Source organism: Camelus bactrianus, chromosome 16, assembly GCF_048773025.1.
Source record: "Camelus bactrianus isolate YW-2024 breed Bactrian camel chromosome 16, ASM4877302v1, whole genome shotgun sequence".
NCBI classification, from domain to species: Eukaryota; Metazoa; Chordata; class Mammalia; order Artiodactyla; family Camelidae; genus Camelus; species Camelus bactrianus.
Window position 1 is genome coordinate 38,937,009 of NC_133554.1, and position 18,494 is coordinate 38,955,502.

The 18,494-nt window shown below is 38.4% G+C and overlaps 1 protein-coding gene across 2 annotated transcripts in view; it reads right to left on the reverse strand.

The window, feature by feature from the left end:
* The window catches only part of FAM222B (family with sequence similarity 222 member B), a 55,055-nt gene extending 39,877 nt beyond the window's left edge, over positions 1 to 15,178 (reverse strand). For both annotated transcript variants that reach the window (XM_074343131.1, XM_074343129.1), the window contains exon 1: positions 15,019 to 15,178. The gene's annotated coding sequence lies outside the window, so the exon portion shown is untranslated. The remainder of the gene's footprint in view (positions 1 to 15,018) is intronic.
* Positions 15,179 to 18,494: the final 3,316 nt, after the last annotated feature.

An 18,494-nucleotide genomic window follows, 5' to 3' on the forward strand; every position in this document is an offset into this window, starting at 1 on the left:
AAGCCAGGCTTTTCTACCGAATTATTTTACAGCTCCAATTGGCTGTCTAACAAGCATCTCAAACTTGACATGAGCAAAACAGAATTCTTAACAAATATGTTCTGCTACAAGTCGTACGCAACTTAATAAATATAATCACCATTCACTTACCAAGTTGCTCCAGCATAACGTAGAAGTTAGCCATGATTTCTCTCTGCTTCACTTCCCCTAGCTGCTGCCAATCCCTGAGCAAGCCTTGTCAAGCTGATTTCCAAAAGACATCCCAAATCTGTCCGCTTTTCTATAGCTCTTCTACCACCTCCCCCATCCAAGTCACCATCAACTCATCTGAATTAGTATAATGGCCTTGTAACTAGTCTCTCTGTCTCCACTCTTGATCTCCCTACAATCCATTTCCACATAGTAACCAGAATATTTTTTGTAATTACAATCAACTCAAATCTTTTCCCTGCTTAAAAGCCCCCAAAGGAAGCACACTACCCTAGCTTTCAAATCTCAATGTTATCTGGCCTCTGCCTTCTTCTTGCACCATTCTCCCTCTCAACCACCATATTCAAGCCACACGGGCCTTATTTCTTTTCCTCCAATCTACCAAGTTCATTCCCCCTTAGCTTTGTGCTGGAATGTTTGATCGGCTAATCTCTATATCCTCCTGAATCTTAAATGCCATACCCTCACAGAGGCATTCCCTATTCTCTCGATCTAAAGGAGCTACCCATTCATTCTCCAATACATCACTCTATTTTAACGCTCTGCATAGTATTTATTATTATCAGCTTCATAAGAGCAGGGACTCTATCTTGTTTACCAGTGTATTTCATGCCCAACTCATACTAGAAACTCAATAAATTTGGCAGACTTATTTGTGAGGTACTGAACTTCAAAAGGTAAAGACAAAACCCTTATCCACAAAGAGCTCACAATCCACTTGAGGAAACAAAACAAGATTTAAATAATGAATGTAATGCTAACGGGATACTAAAACATCAGAGCAGCCCAGCAGCAGGAGTGATTAATCCTGCCTTGGAAACTGGGAAGACCTCACAGAAGAAATGAGCTATGAGCTAAATTCTGAAGATTAATTACTAGGAGATTCACCAGATTATTGGTTATGTCTGTCTGATTGTTTGGAAAGTGTCCTTGGAGGGAAAGAAAGTGATAGAGCAAAAACATAATGAGGAAAAGAAGAAGGAAGATGGAATCAAGCATCTACTATGCATAAGGAACTGTGGGTAATGAAGAGTCACAAAGGGAAAAGGCATAAGCAGTCTTAGAACTTAGGAAGAAGGCTCTCGCGGCACTGTGGTGGATCAACTGAAGGGTGATAAGAATTGAGGCATACAGACTAGTTAGGAGGTTACTGCAACTGTCCAAGTGAGAAAATGAAAATGGTCTAATCCAAGACTTCAACAATATGGTTGGAAAGGAAAAGGCAGATTTAGAAGAGCCTGAAGGTTAAAATCAGACCGAGGCATCAGCCAGATGAGTGATGAAGAAGGAAGAACTAACGTCAAATCCAAAGTTTTTGATTTAGGCAACTGTGTGGTTACTGATATCATTCAACAGGAAATCTAGAATGCTTAGATTTTGTGGGGAAGATAATGAATTCTGTGGTGCCTACGGGATGTCTAGGTGGGTTTTGGAAATATAGGCCTGGATCCTAGGAGGGAAGGGGGTAGGGTTGGGGCATGTGGTGATGGAGAGGCGGACGGAGAGGGAAAGGGAGAGGGAGAGAGAGATTTTAGTTAAATCTAGAGATTTGGAGGATGTGTCTGTGTGTGTAGTGAATTACATCAGCTGTGAAAAATAAAAAAAGAAGGTGGCTAAAAACAGAATTCTCAAGAACACCAACATTTAGGGATTGAATGAAGGAAAAGAGACTATAAGATTATGAAGGAGACTAAGAAAGAATAGGCAGTTAGAGAAAAACCAAGAGTGGGCAGTATCACAGTTTAAAGAAAAGAGACAAAGTAAACTAAGGACTGAAAAGCATCATCTGGGCTTAACAACTGAGTCATGAGCAGAGCAATTTCAGTGGAGTGATGGGAACAAAATTCAATTACATGCTTAAGGAATAAATAGGCTGGAAGAAAGTGAAGAGAGCAGGGGAAAGACTACTTTTATAAATAGGAAAGAAACTGAACAGTAAGTGGGGGTAAGGTGGGGACAGAGAGTCGGGGAAAAGAAAAAATAAAGACAAAAAGACTGATGGTTTGGATGAAAGGGAAATAGTGATCCAACAAGGTCAAAGAAGGATTCACAGAATAATGAAGAAACAAAAGGAAAATATTAATAAACTCTGTAGGTGTGGAAGAAAGAAGTAAAGACAATTTCCACTTGACAGCCTTAGAGATAGGCAGGGAAGAGAATAACACTTAAGGACTAGAGGTAACTGGATTAACTGGATAACTGTTCTTTACCAAGAACAGGCAAATATTTAGGTGAGATACAGGAGTCTAATCAGGTACTCAACAATCCCATACTAAGAGGAATGATCTTACTTATCTAAATAAAGGTCCTTTACTTAGAAATATGAGATCTGGTAGAAAATCAGAGTAATCATGGGGAAAAAAACATGCAGAGTAGAGACATGATGCAGAAACACCAGCAAACAGTTCAAACTGTCTCCCACCAAAAAAAGCAGTAGCAGAGGGAAGAGGATGGATGCCCAGCAGAAGGGGCAATGCTGTTAATCAATATTGGACCTGGTCCAGCTGCCTAAAAATCACAGCCGATTTTCTCAATGTCTTCCCAAATCTGAAAATCCATACTCACCCGGAAGCTGTAATAACATAGTTTCCAAGAATACTAAGGATGTTTCCTAACATAATATTCTAAGTTCCAAGCTTCATTTCGTTAAGTAATCTCTGGGAGAACAGATAGCTTGGCTAGACTTTGGATGAGATCCACATAACCCCCAATTAACTCAATAAATCTCACTAGTGAATACTTTTTCTTTTTTTTTCCATTTTCCAGTTTTATTAGGTAAAATTGATACAATTTGCCTGCATATATACAATATACTGCACATCTTTAAAATTTACATATATGTACTGTTCATTGTTTCTAAGAACAGTTTAGAGCTTTAGCTTTTTAAACTTACAGAGTTATCAAAGCAATAAAGCCAATCACAAAATAAGAATTAACAGAATGCAGTAATCCAGTTATAAAGGACAGTCAGATGTGCTTACACATATTCAAGAAATCAATCATCTAAGTTATAAATAATAAGTAGTTCATTTGTGTCTGATTTTTTTAGATTTTACATATAAGTCATTGGTGAATACTTTTTAATGCACTGAAGGAGAGAACATGTCTTAAGGTGACATAGCAGTGTCCTAAAAGAGGAAGAAGACAGTGGAGAAGGAAAGCTAGTTGCATCATGCTTGGCAATAAATAGACAAATAAAGTAGAAAATAGCTGACAACATACTCCTCAAGTGTTAAAATCAGAGTACACAACTGCATTTCAAAGTAAAATAAGGAAATCCTAAAGGATCTAAAGTTCCTACTCAGAGAATTTTCACTATGTATTGCATAAATTATTTAAAACATATTCAAAAGAGATAAAATTAGATTGAAAATTCAGATATACTTAGGAAGTTACATCACTGGAATCCTTCTTTAAAGTCTTTAAAGACTTCTTTAAAGTTTTCTACCCTCAAACTTTTACTTTCAAATAGTAAAATTCATTTTCTAGTGTTCAGTTCTGAGTTCTCATAAATGCATAAAGTCATATAACTACAACCACAATCAAGGTACAGAATACCCTCCAATACCCTCCAAATATCCTAATGCTTCCCCTTTGTAGTCAAATACTTGCCAGGCAATCATTGATCTGTTCTTCACTGTCACTATAGTTTTGAGTTTTCCAGAATGTCATATAAATTCATATAGTGAGTAGCCTTTTGAGTTTGGCTTCTTTCACTTACCGAAACGCATATGAGGTTCATTCATGTTATTGCATATATGATTGGTTCCTTTTCATTGCTGAGTAGTATTCCATTGTATGGATATATCACAGTTGGTTTATTCATTCCAAAGCTGAGGGACATTCAGGCTGTTTCCAGTTTTGGGTTGAGTACAAATACAACTGTTTTAAATATTCACATACAGGTTTTTGTGTCATAGGTTGTCATTTCACTTGGGTAGACACCTGGGTCATACGTTAAGTGTGTGTTTTACTTTATAAGAAACTACCACAGTGTTTTCCAAAGTTCCAGCTGCTCCACACCCCTGTCAGTCCATAATCTAGTCAGTTTTCTTCTTTTGTTGTATTTCAGTCATTCTAATGGCATATCTTGTTATGATTTTATGCATTTATCTAATGACTAAGATGTTGAGGACATTTTCATGCACTTATTTGCCATTAATATACCTTCTCTGGTGAAGTCATTCAAATCTTTCACCCATTTTTTTATGGTGTTGTTTGCTTTCTTCTTGATGAGCTTTGAGCTCTTTATACATTCTATATACAGTTCCTATTTTGCTATGACTTGCAAATATTTTCTCCCAGTCTGTGTCTTGTCTTTTCACTCACTTAACAGTGTCTTTTGCAGAGTAAAAGTTTTAAATTTTGATGAAGCCCAATTTCTCAATTTTTTCTTTTATGGATCTTGCTTTCTTTTGGTGTTATATCTAAGAACTCCTTTCTGAACTCAAGATAACAAGGATTTTCTCCAGTTTTAGTCTGAATATTTTATAGTTTTCCATTTTCTATTTAGGTCTGTGATTGGTTTTGAGCTAATTTTTATATAAGGTGTTAAGCATAGGTTGAGGTTCTTTTTTTCTTTTTTTGATTATAGATATCTAGTTGTTTCAATGACTAGTTGTCAAGAAGACTATGCTTTCTCTGCTGACATGCCTTTGTACCTATTGTCAAAAACCAAATAGCCATATTTAAAAATATAAAAAACAAAATTAAAAACAAAATCAAATAGCCATATTTAATAGTGTGGGTCTATTTCCAGACTCTCTATTCTGTTCATTGACTTACATTTCTATTGGTCAAAAACTTTTTAAGCTTCACCAAAAGTGTCTACTTTTAGGTGGAAATTGGCTACCTAGGTTTACCTTAAGAAAAATGATAGGGGTATCATAAGGGTTGGAAATCTTATGCTTATTTTCCAAGGTTCTGATTTTTCACGTGCACTGCTGCTCTGAGATTTCCCACAATTGTGCAGAAGGGAAAAGAAATGCTTTGTATAAAGATATGTATTAATATCATTTGGTACAATAAAGTTGAAAACCCAGTTTTCCTAAAAGACATGCCATTTATTTCAAATAGTGAAAATAAAAATGTTAAACTTCTTGTACTTTACAAACAATGGTCCCTCTGCTGTCAGTAAGCTTGCCTAACTCCTACTCAACTTTCAGGTCTTACCTTAAACATCTCTCCTTCATCAAGCCTTTCCTGATCCCCCAAATACGGGTTAAGGGTTAACATGTTTCCACTGTACCACCAGGTCCTCCATCATCCCCCTTTTAACATATTATATTCTATAACTGATAGCTAACTTTGCTTCTCCCATCAGGACATAAACTCTGGGTGGCCAGAACTAGCTACACTAATTCATTCTTAGATGCTAGCACAGAGTAGGCAATACATAAATCTTTGTTTTGAATGACCAATTGCTTTCAATGACAGCAAGAAAGGGAAGACACTGAAAAGAGGATGTTCTATTTTGCAGACATACTGTAAAAGAAATCCTCCAAAGAGTACAAAGTGACAGCAGCTTTTAAGAAGGAAAGCGCTTCAAAAAATACATGAAGAAATGGATGGCAAATCTATAGATTAGAAGATAAACAGTAGACATGAAAATTATTCTAGATGGACCTATTTGGACATCGTTCCAAACAACCAGTTGAAAAATTACTGAGATAATTGGGGAAATGTGAAAACTGACTGGATAACTGATGCAATTAAGAAATGTTGTTAGGGAACCCTACAATGTTGGTGGGAATGTAGTTTGGTGCAGCCATTATGGAAATATGGAGCCAGTATGGAGATTCCTCAAAAAACTAAAAACAGACTTATATGATCCAACAATATCACTCTTGGGCATGTATCCGGAGGGAACTCTAATTTGAAAAGATACCTGCACCTCAATGTTCACAGCAGCACTATTTACAATAGCCAAGACATGGAAACAACCTAAATGTCTATCCACAGATTACTGGATAAAGAAGCTGTGGTATATTTATACTATGGAATACTACTCAGTCATAAAACAGAATAAAATTTCTACTTGTAGCAACATGGATGGAGCTGGAGATCATCATTCTAAGTGAAGCAAGCCAGAAAGAGAAAGAAAAAGAAAAGATACAGTATCACTTATATGTGGAATCAAAAAAAAAAAAAAAAAAGACACAAATGAACTTATTTACAAAACAGGAACAGACTCTCAGACATAGAAAACAAACTTATGGTTACTGGGCGGGGGGAAAGGGGTGGGAAGGGATAAAATGGGAGTTCAAGATTTGCAGGTACTAACTACTATATATAAAATAGATAAATAAGAAGTTTAAATTATCAGAGAAATGCAAATCAAAACTACAATGAGGTATCACCTCACACCAGTCAAAATGGCCATCATTCAAAAGTCCACAAATGACAAATGCAGGAGAGGCTGTGGAGAAAAGGGTGTAGGGAACCCTCCTACACTGCTGGTGGGAATGCAGTTTGGTGCAGCCACTGTGGAAAACAGTATGGAGATTCCTCAAAAGACTAGGAATAGACTTACCATATGACCCAGGAATCCCGCTCCTGGGCATATATCCAGAAGGAACCCTACTTTAAAATGACACCTGCACCCCAATGTTCATAGCAGCACTATTTACAATAGCCAGGACATGGAAACAGCCTAAATGTCCATCAACAGATGACTGGATAAAGAAGATGTGGTATATTTATACAATGGAATACTATTCAGCCATAAAAACTGACAACATAACGCCATTTGCAGCAACATGGATGTCCCTGGAGAATGTCATTCTAAGTGAAGTAAGCCAGAAAGAGAAAGAAAAATACCATATGAGATCGCTCATATGTGGAATCTAAAAAAAAAGCAAAAAACGTAAATACAAAACAGAAACAGACTCATAGACATAGAATACAAACTTGTGGTTGCCAAGGGGGGATGGGTGAGAAGGGACAGAATGGGATTTTAAAATGTAGAATAGATAAACAAGATTCTACTGTATAGCACAGGGAAATAGATAAAAGATCTTGTAGCTCACAGTGAAAAAAAAAGTGATAGTGAATATATGTATGTTCATGTATAACTGAAAAACTGTGCTCTACACTGGAATTTGACACAACACTGTAAAATGACTATTACTCAATAAAAAAATGTTAAAAACAAGAAGTTTATACTGTATAAACTTTATACTGTATACTGTATACAGGCAACTATATTCAATATCTTGTAGTAAGCTATAACAAAAAAAATATGAAAAGGAATATATACGTATATGTATGACTGAAACATGATGCTATATACCAGAAACTGATACAACGTTGTAAACTGATTATACTTCAATAATTAAAAAAAAAAAAGACATGCTTGTTAATTTTTTGTGGGATTTCTTTTAGTCCTTATCTTTTAAAGATACATACTGAAATATTTATTCATGAAATTATGGTATCTGGGATTTGTTAAAAAAAATAATTTAGGTGGGGTAGTGGGTGGGGGTACATAGATGAAACAAGACTGGCATGAGTTGACAATTATTGTAGCAGAGTGATAAGGGGTGCATTATACTGTTCTGTCTACTTTTGTATGTATTTTAAATTTTCCATAAAAAAGAAGTAAAAAGATAACATCTACAAAATTAATAATCTTCTTTTTAACATTAAATCCCCAAGGAAAGGGAGAAAAAGAAAAGTATGGGGAGTAAGCCTTGAATTAAGTTAAGACCCTAGGGATGTCTGTGATTACCAGCATTTGATTCTCCAGTTAAAGCCAGACAGACATCCCGTTTCATGTGAATATTAAAAATGCTTAGCTGGAGAGGAGGGTATAGTTCAGTGATAGAGTGCATGCCTAGCATGCACAAGGTCCTGGGTTCAATTCCCAATACCTCCTCTAAATAAATAAATAAACCTAATTACCTCTCCCACACCAAAAAAAAATCCTTAGCTAAAATCTATCAACAACTTTAGATGCTCTGCAGATTCTATCCTTTTTTAAAATATGTCTCTGCTTTTATTTCAAAATCATAAACTGTTAAAAAAAAAAAAGCACCTGAATTATACCAAATTATCCTTCCAAAAAGCAACAACAGTATGCATATCTTTGGCTTACCATCAGGCATATTTATTTCAGTGTTTTCAGTTACTCTATAAATGAAGGAAAGCTGTGGGGTAGAAGACTGGACAGAGTCAGTTGGCTTGAGTTCCCAATCCCAACTATGAACTAACCTGGTATCACTGGCTCAATGTTGTTGTCCTGTGGTGTTCAAATCAAATCTTCTGAGGTTCTGGTTCATAAAAATCACCTAGCTTCTAACTCTGAGGTACTCAGTGAAACAAATTCTTTTTTTTCTCCATATATATAATGGAACTAATATTAGAAAAGGCAGTTTATTCTAAGTCTGGTAAACCACTGAGACTAGGAAAAGATGTACAGTTGATATGCACACTAATTTCCTTTTATTGAAAAATTTTACAAACCTATAGATGCTTTTAATTTAAGCAAGAATGGTATCCTCATTTAATTAAGAGTAATACCATTCTTTCCACTAAGGTGAGAGGTTTTGTGTTTTATTCTTGTTTGCAACCTAAAAGCTGCTAATTTAAGCCAAGTATATATATAACACATCAAAAAAATGTAAAAATACATATGAACTACTACTGAGAAGTACTTAGTGCCACATTCCCATCAAGTCAATCCCTCTAGATGATGTGAATGAACAATATATTAAGCAACTGGAACTTAGACTGACTCACAGGGTCATCACACTGGCTTTAACTATTACTTATATCCTAATGATTTCTAGATTGCATCTCCATTCTAAATCTTTCCACTGAATTCAAAATCCAAATGTATCTAGAAGCCTATTGGACATTTGCTCCTGGATTTCCCAGACAACTCAAATCTAATATACCAAAATCAAACTCATTTTCCCTCAAATATAACACCCTCTTACTCCTGTATTCCCTACCTTAGTTAACGACATCACCATCCACTTAGTAGCCCAAGCAAGCAATTTCAAATCCATTTTTGACAACACCTCCCATACACACTCCCCAACATAAAGTCAATAAGATCTTCTAGTCAGTCTCCTAAAAAGCTCTTTAATCTGTCTACAATTCCACCACTACCACTGTAATTGAGATCTTAAATGTCTCTCAAGCAACCATCACACCAGTCTCATAACCAATTAGTCTCCCTGAAGCCAATTTCTCCTTTTTAAATCTGACTTCCACACTGTAAACAGTGTTACTTTTCTTTCTTTTCTTTTCAATAGAGGTACTGAGGAATATATGTATGTTCATGTATGACTGAAGCATTTTGCTGTACACCAGAAATTGACACATTGTAAACTGACTATACTTCAACTAAAAACATGGAAAAAAATTAGTGGTTTGGTATAGCACTGGATTGTACTGTTTTATGGGAATATATAGGTCATTTAAGGAGTGATTTAAAAGGCTTAACTTGGTTACTAGTTTTCTGGTAGCTAACCCGGAAACTAGTAGGGAAAAATATGAAAAACTAGAAATAACATAAACATGAATTTAATTTGGGTAGTGTCTTTTCCTTTCACCAATAAGCCAAAACTTGGCTTGAATCTCTTAAGCTTTTTGGATTGAGGTCTTATTGGAAAATGTAGGAATTGATCCTTGCTTATCAAATTCAGCAAACATTGAAATGCCTACTGTGTGTTAGGTATTGTGCGAGGCACTGGGAATTAAAATGTGAATGACATGATCCTTGTCTTTAAGGAGTTCACATTTTAATTGTAGACTAACACAAACATAATTATGAATCAGTACAATAAACGCTGTCACAGAGATATGCACTGAGAGCTGTGGGAGCACTGGTTCTGTCCAGAAGTGGAAAGGGAAGGTTGAAGAAGGCTTCCTGGAAGAAGAGTCAAGTGGGTCTTGAGGCATGAATACAATTTGGCTGCTTCAACCAAAATGGATTGGTGAGGATAGTGTTTCAAGTGCAGAGAACAACCTACACAAGTGTATGAGTGTTTACCTGCAGGCAGGTGGTTTAATGTGCCTAGATCACGGAGTATGAGGTAAGAATGGAAGGAAGTGAGGTGAAAGATAGGTTGGAGCCCGGTTGTGGAGGACCTTAGTGAGGGATCTGAATTTTATTTTGTAGATGCAGATGCTAGGGAGTCACAGGAGAGCTCAGATCACTATTTAAGAAAAGTGGGGAGGAGGGCATAGCTCAGTCAACTTCTGGTGTACAGCGTAATGCTTCAGTCATACATGAACATACATACATTCGTTTTCATCTTCTGTTTCACCATAAGTTACTACAAGATACTGAATAGTTCCCTGTGCTAAACAGTATTAACTTGTTTATTGGATTTTGTGGATAAATTGGATAAACACTGGTAAGTAAACCCTGGTTCTCAGGCTCCTGTATTTCGAAGCGAGAGACACTATGCCAGAGTTCAGTAGGTGTTCTGTGCGATTCAATGGGTTTGTAGATATAACTGGTGTTATCTGTGGGAGAGGGCGAGCTGTGACTCTCCACTCCACCATCTTGGCACCTCCCAAGCCACTATTTTATAATTGAGCTATAAAATCCGATAACTATTATCCACTTTGTACTAAATGCAATCTTTAATAAAGAAAATTTAGCATTTTTCCTCTCAAGTTGCACTCCTTTTCACTTTAACTTACAAAGCTCTAAAAGTAACACAATCAAGACCTTGATAGGTAGTGAAAGGCAGAAATAAATATTAAACAATTCTCTGCTGAGAAAGCATTCACCTCTTATCAAGAGTACAGTGACTTCACACTTATCTCCGCTCTGGTTAGCTGTAAAGCTTCAGCCCTTCCCCTGGACAATTCACTTCTCACACATACTCTCACTTCCCAATTTACTGTATTAGAATCATCTTTCTAGAGTTGTGATAATATTTTAGGAGTTTAAATCCAAAAATTAGACTCATATCTCTTCTGAAAATGTTCCAAGCTTCCTGTCCTGCTCTGCTGTATTATACAATGTTACTCTGCCAAAGCCTTAGCTCATTTCCTCCTTCTGCTTGTTCCGATGTGGTGGTACACATCAATAATGCCCTCTCCCTTCCAATTTCATACTTTATTTTCTGCTTGGAATGCTCTATCTTCCACGTCCATCCGTGAGGGCCATCATGCAGGTTCAATGCAGCAGAGGCCTTTACTGACAATACTGAACCAGTCCATCAACTCTCGTAACAAGTTGTACCTTTTTCTAGTAGAGCACTTACTGTACTCCATCAATTCTGAGACACACTTTTTTCCACCACAGTTCTCTGAAAACAGGATACATCTTAAATCTGATGGCATGCCAGTCCCATTAGCAGTATTTCTTGTTACTTAGCGGTATGCAAAATAATTATAATCACTGGTACTACAGATTTGATGAAATAAGGTATAATACTCGGTTATAATTACTTTGTAGACTTCTGCTTCCTCCACTAGACTGTGAACTCCCAGACGGCAGAAGCTATGCCATAATCATCTTTTACCAGTCATTTGGGCACAATGTATGTATCCAACAGACACTAGTAATAATTAGCATTTATTTAGCATTTACTAGGTATTAGGCACCACTCTAAACATTTTACATATATTAACACATTTAATCCTCACAACAACCCCATAAAGCACATTTATTATTTCTGTTTTATAGATGAGGAAACAGGTCAAGAGACATGGGTAAGCTCATTCAGAGATACCCAAAGCTGCAGAAGATTTGAACCCATGTTTGCTGATTATGATTCATATTGTTATTATTTTTCCATCCAGCAAATATTTAATGAGCAATTACTCTAGGCCAATGACTGTGCTAAATAAATAAACACTGGTAAGTAAACCCTGGTTCTCAGGAGGCTACTCTGAACCACAGGTCCATTCTTGAATCCTTTACCCTCCAAACTTCAGAGCCAACCTACAAATTCACTAAGTTAAACCCACTCTTCTCTCTACTTGTCCTTTTTAACACCTTCTCATACAGTGTTCCTTTAAAGTTGTTAGCAGTCTACCAAAAAAAACCAAAACAAATGATCAAAAAACCCCAAACTTCTGCTCTATTATTAATTAGTGATTATAAAAATATCACAAGAGACTTCAGTTAAGGAATGGGTAGCAAGATCAGAAAGGCCCTTAAGAAACAAAGATTCTATAAAATAGGTAAACAAGTTTCTTCTGTATAGCACAGGGAACTATATTCAATATCTTGTAGTAACCTACAATGGAAAAGAACATGAAAATAAACATATGTATGTATATGTATGCTTGAAACATTATGCTGTACACCAGAAACTGACACACAGTAAATGACTATACTTCAATTAAAAATAAATAAAATTTAAAAAAACAAAGATTGTTAGCAAGCAAGTATTCTCAGTAAAAATTAAAAAAAAAAAAGGTAAAAAAACACAATTTTGTTTTAAAATAGACTGTTTAAAAGGTTTCCTTGAGGCATGAGTTTTTTGGGGTTTTTTTTTAAGAAAAATGACTCATTTTATCAGGATAAAAATGAGCTAGTAAACCTTATTTCTTTTATTTAGGGCCTTGTTATGTCAGGGATTCAGGGGAAGTCTTTACATCCCTGCTTTAGACAGACTGTTCATATAACAGGCAGTCAAAGCACTGACCATCCCCTTTCTCTCCGTCAGTGGAAGACTTCCCATTTGATAACAGTCATCTACTACATAAAAGCAATCATGAATAGGAAAGAGAATGGAAGAAGAGGACAGGAAATTCTCATCACAGCTGAATAAACCTCTATCATTTTAACATAATACAGATAGCATTTATAGACTTGTTTGAACTGGTGGAAATTTCCAATAGAGGGGAAAATGCATTATCAAAATTAAAAATAAATGTCTAACTACTAAAAATAAGGTGGCTAGGCTAGTTCTAACATTTTATACCTCTGCTTCATCTTCCATGTGGTAGTCAAAGACAGAATAAATTTCAATTCTGTAAATGACTTACGACAACAGTAACAAATGCTTTCTTTTTTAAACTATCCTCTAAAAAAGAATGATCAGCGTTAGGGACAGAGAATTTACTGGGAGAGCAAAACCTAGAGCAAGAAGTTAAAAATTATGTATCACTGTGCATTTCCAGGAAAGAGAAGTAAAACATGTTTTACCAGACGAGAAGTTAAAGACAACTAGGGTTCATTTCCCCCATTCCTATAAAATAATTCATTCTCCTTATCTGTGAATCTTCAAGGATCTAGTACAGCTACTCCTTACCTTTGCTCAGATGGAAGACAAATCACTCACTAATTTCCAAAAGGCCTCATCATATCAAACTCTCCATCTACAGGGCCAGTGGAGCTGAAGCACCCTCTCTTTCTGAACTTTTGAAAGGAGTTTCACCTCTCTTTCAAAAGCTATGACTAGAAAGCCATTTTTCTCTCCCTCTCTCTCTCTCTCTCTCAGTACACAATTTAACTCTGTCCTCTGCTTTGACCATCCTAAACCACAATAAGAACAACAACAAACCTCAGGAGTGCTCCTACAGCCCCTCAGAAACCAAGCAGCCACCTCTTGGGCTCTTGCACAGCTGCTTCTTTCTCTGAGAGACACTCCACCCTGGATGTTCCACAAACAGGATAACAAAAAGTGAAGCTGAAAAGCTGCTATATGCTCTCTGACCTCCTAGAGACAGGCCCTGGGGTAAACAGACTCAAAATTTTGCAAAGAAAATTTTTTTCACAATTGAAGAAATAACAAATTGTATTTGCACATCCCTCACTGGGCACCCCTCCAGTTTGTCTCAAACTAGTTTTCTCAACTCATAATAAAGCACATTAATACCAAGTGTTACTAGGGAACGAACCTGAATGAGCATTTAACAGATTGGCCCTCCATTCTCTATTTCCTTCCTCTTGGATAAGGAGCTACACACCATTTGTAAAAACGCCTGGATATGGTATTTTTTCCTACACAAGTCTGATGGCTAATTTGTCACATTACAGAACAAACTGGTATTTCTGCACATAATCTGGGGTGCCGGTGAAGAAAACACGTATGTGTCTATTGAGGTTTTACAAACAATATGCTTTGCCTTGACAAAGAAATCAGTCAACTCATTAATAACGGTAAGATCTAAAATCCAATGATACTGTTGGTGATACAGTAACATCAGCATAGCACTCATGAAATTTACAATTTTCATAAACGATCTCAATCACATAATATGATGCTTGCAATCACCCGTTGAAGCATTACATCTTCCAGAGGTTCAGAAAGGTTAAGTGGGACCTGCCCAAGGTTACCTATCAGCTTTAATCAGCGGTGGACGTGGGTTCGAATCTGTCGAACTCTAAGCCCCTCGCTCTTTTCCCTAGACCTCTCCCAGCTTTAAACAGAGCGCTCCCGACCTCTAGCCTTTACCCAGAACAGCCCAATACTCCAGGCGACCAGCTCTTCCCTGCCTTGATCAGAGTTGTCTTCTTCAGCTCCAGCAGGGCTTTCATCCTCCCCCCCTCCCCCCCACCCCCTCACCCCGCGACCATTCTCTGAAAGAAGCGGAAAAGGGAGAGGCGACCGAAAGCTTCTGGGGGAAGGGACGATGACAAACAGGGCAGCGCGGGACACTGCCCCTGCCGTGGGCTCTCACTCTGCAGAGCGCACCCGCGCTCCTCCCCAAGCTGTCCAACCCTGGAGCTGACCACCCGTGCCCCAAATTCTCCCACTATCACCTCAAACTGTCCCTCCCCCACGCCCCTTCGCCTCCGACAGGCAGAGCCCACCCCCCCCCAAGTCCCGGTATCCCTCCACCAGGCACCCCCTCCTCGTCGCCCACCCCGCTTCCACCACCACTCACTGTCGGTGACTGGGCCCGGCCCTCATGGCTGCTCTGTTGCCGCCCGCCGCCGCCACCGCTGCTCCACGCCCCGGCCCCTCAGCCACCGCCGCCGCCGTAGGGACTCGCCGGGAGCCGCTCCTGCGCCTGCGCAGCCTGGAGTGCCGGGGCCCTCTCGGGTCGCCCGCGCCTGCGCAGCCTGCGCAGCCCGCACCGGGGGCGTCTTCCTCAGTGCCTGATGCCCTGGACCCCTGGGTCTCAGGTGGACGTGGCCGCTGGTTTCCAGGGCTTGTTGGGCTTTTAGGCTTTGGCGGCTGCCCCAGGGCCTGACACTTCTGAAAGGTAGCGTAGGTTACTAAACGTAGTGGCCGTAAGGGACTGTAGGCTTAAGAGCACTTCCAGGATTCTGGATCCCACTTGCCCTTAAAGGCCTGAATGCTCGGAGATGACCACTGATAATAAATTTAGGTTTCTTTCAAGAAGACGATCACATCTAGAATGCATTGAGGGGTAATTGTGTAAGAAGCAACTTTGGCATCCCTGAATACACTACTGTAGGCCAGGAGGTGCTCAGAAGCCCTGGGGACATTGTCAGGGAGGTGACTGCACCTAGAATGCACCGGGACACTGCTAAGTTCAGTCTGTTTATCAAGCACATACTGTTTATTAGACAAGAACATTCTAGGTATCTCATATGTGCCATCGAGGGATTTGCAGGTTGATAGTCCCCACTTTCTCTCACTATGGAACCTGGCCCTTTTGCAAACTGGTAAACAAAAACTAGAACTTGAGCCTAAGGAGGCCCAACTATCAGCCCCTAGAACCACTACCTAGACTGCTGCCTTGGCACAACCCAACAAGTGACTAGGCTCAGTTCAGACCTGGGAATTAAACAATATAGACTTGAAAGCTGAAGACTATCAAAGGGAAGAGGAGATACAGGACCAAACTCTCCTTATCACCATGACTCTTCCGTCCTTCCTCCAGCCCAGTTTCCTCTCCACAATTCAGAGTCTGGAGAGATAGGGAGCAAGATATAATGCAAGGCAAAAAAAAAAAAAAAAAAAGTTCCACTCTTTTTGGGAAGAGTGTTAAATTCTCTCTACTTCTAGGGAAAGCAAAAGCTACTCTTGATCCTAGGATCTGGTATGAATGTTTGAACTCCAAATATAAGATTAAAGAAATTTTCCTCGTTTTGGAAAGAAGCAAAAACAGGCCCTAGAGAGAAGGTTGAGAATGCTGTAAATGGAGTGTCACAGAGATGCTGGAGGTAATAGAGCCTGCTTGTCACTATTACTACTAATTCTTCTGTAAAAGGAGGAAGGAAGATCCATCTAAATGCATATAATGGAATTCTCAGGTCACTAAGAAACTAAGGGTTACTCCCTGCAGGACCTAGGCACCTGAGAATTTTTTTTCTGGTTTTCTTTTTGGGGGGAGGGGAGGAGGTAATTAGGTTTATTTAATTATTATTATTTTTTAATGGAGGTACTGGGGATTGAACTCAGGATACTAAGCATATGCTCTACCCCTTGAGCTACACCCTCCCTGCTCGGAGAATTTTTTTTCTCATCAGATGCTTGTGATTTTTACATCCATAGGCTTCTACATACATGTATATGTTGCTGTAGAGAAACAGTGTATAAATTGGCATAATCCCACCCCTAGAAAAGCAAATCTAAAGCAAATATAAAGGTTCTGGCTTCATGTATAAATAGCCTCCCACGTAGGTAGTTCCATCTTGACATATGTAGAGCAAAACACAACAGCTGACAGAGCACAGTCTCCGCCCTTGGTAAGAAATTCAACAGGGAAATGGTTCAGGAGACCCTTATGGTTCAAATATAAGAAGATATGCTATCGATGAATGTATGTATGTTCATGTATAACTGAAAAATTGTGCTCTGCACTGGAATTTGACACAACATTGTAGAATAACTATAACTCAATAAAAAAATGTTAAAAAAAAAAAAAAAGATATGCTATCATCGTATAGATTCCAGGAGGCCTTCCTGGGGGCTGAATGTGGTAGTGGGGTTAACAAGTCAAGGTTCCCAAAAGCTTCAGGGTCAGCTTTTTTTTTTTTTTTTTAAGGAAACTCTGTAACTTTATTTGGCTATGTGAAGGGGTGGGGTGCTTGTCCGGTCCAGCTCAATCGTCAGTCCCTGCAGGCAAGCAGGAGGCCTAAGAGGATGCCCCCAAGCAGGACTCCAACTAGAGAGCTCCACACCAAGCTGAGCCCTAAGATGTTGATGACTTCAGTCACTCTGATGCTCCCAATATGATGAAAATCTGCTAAAATTTTGGTATAGTCACAAGTACAGCCCATGAGGAGGAAGGTAGTATTGAGAGATACTGCATGAAATTTGAAGGTGGTACTGTAACATGTAACACTTAGCAATGCCCTTGGGGTAAGACTCAACTCGGTGGGAGGGCAGAGCAGTTGTGCAATAAACAGGACATCCTGTGGGTGGGGCCCAGGATCAATCTCAGAGGCTAGCTCCTGGCTTAAAAGAATTGTCATTACTTGCAAAAGTATTATCCTTTGGAATGACAGCACATTTGGCACCAGAGGGGAATTGCAGAGCCAGAAAAGAGGAAGAATTAATATGGACACTATGTTCTAATGAATGGATGACTGAAAAAGGAGGCCATGGCTGACCCTGAAGCTTCTGGGAATCTTGCCCTGCTAACCCCACCACCACATTCAGCTCCTAGGAAGGCCTCCTAGAATCTGTATGATGACAGCATACCTTATGTTGAACCATAAGGGTCTCCTGAGCCATTTCCCTATTGAATTTCCTACCAAGGAAAGAATTGTGATTTTGTTTCCTGCCAAGCATCACTCATTATATCTAATGATAGTCATTCAGAGAACCACCCCTACTCCATTTTCAGACCATACGGATGAGCACATAACCTAGACCCCAATGTCAGTATGTAGCATTCCCTAAGTTACAATGATTGTTTCATGGATGGGCATGTAACCTAGTCAGAGCCAAAAATGCCCTTCTGGGAAAGTCTGTTGCTCTTTCCCATTAAAACTGGGTGTAAGAAGATATAATACCTGGAATTGCTGCAACCACGTTGACAGCACCAAGGGAGAGCCAATCCAGAGAAAGATGTAATTTATTCACTCACTGAACAATGTGCCAGACACTATGTGTCAGACACTGCTCCAGGTGCAGGAGATACAGTAGTAACATATATATATGTTATATATATATATATGTTATATATATATATATATATATATATATATATATATATATATATATATATATAACATATATATATATAATATATATATGTTATATATATTTATATTTATATATATATATATTCTTTGTCCTCAAAGAACTTACAGTCTAATAGAGGACACACAATAATAACAGCAAGCACACAGCATTTACGATGTGCCAAGCCCTGTTCTAAGCACTTGACACAACTCCATTTTATAACATAACAATCATTATTCCTGTTTTATAGATAAGGAA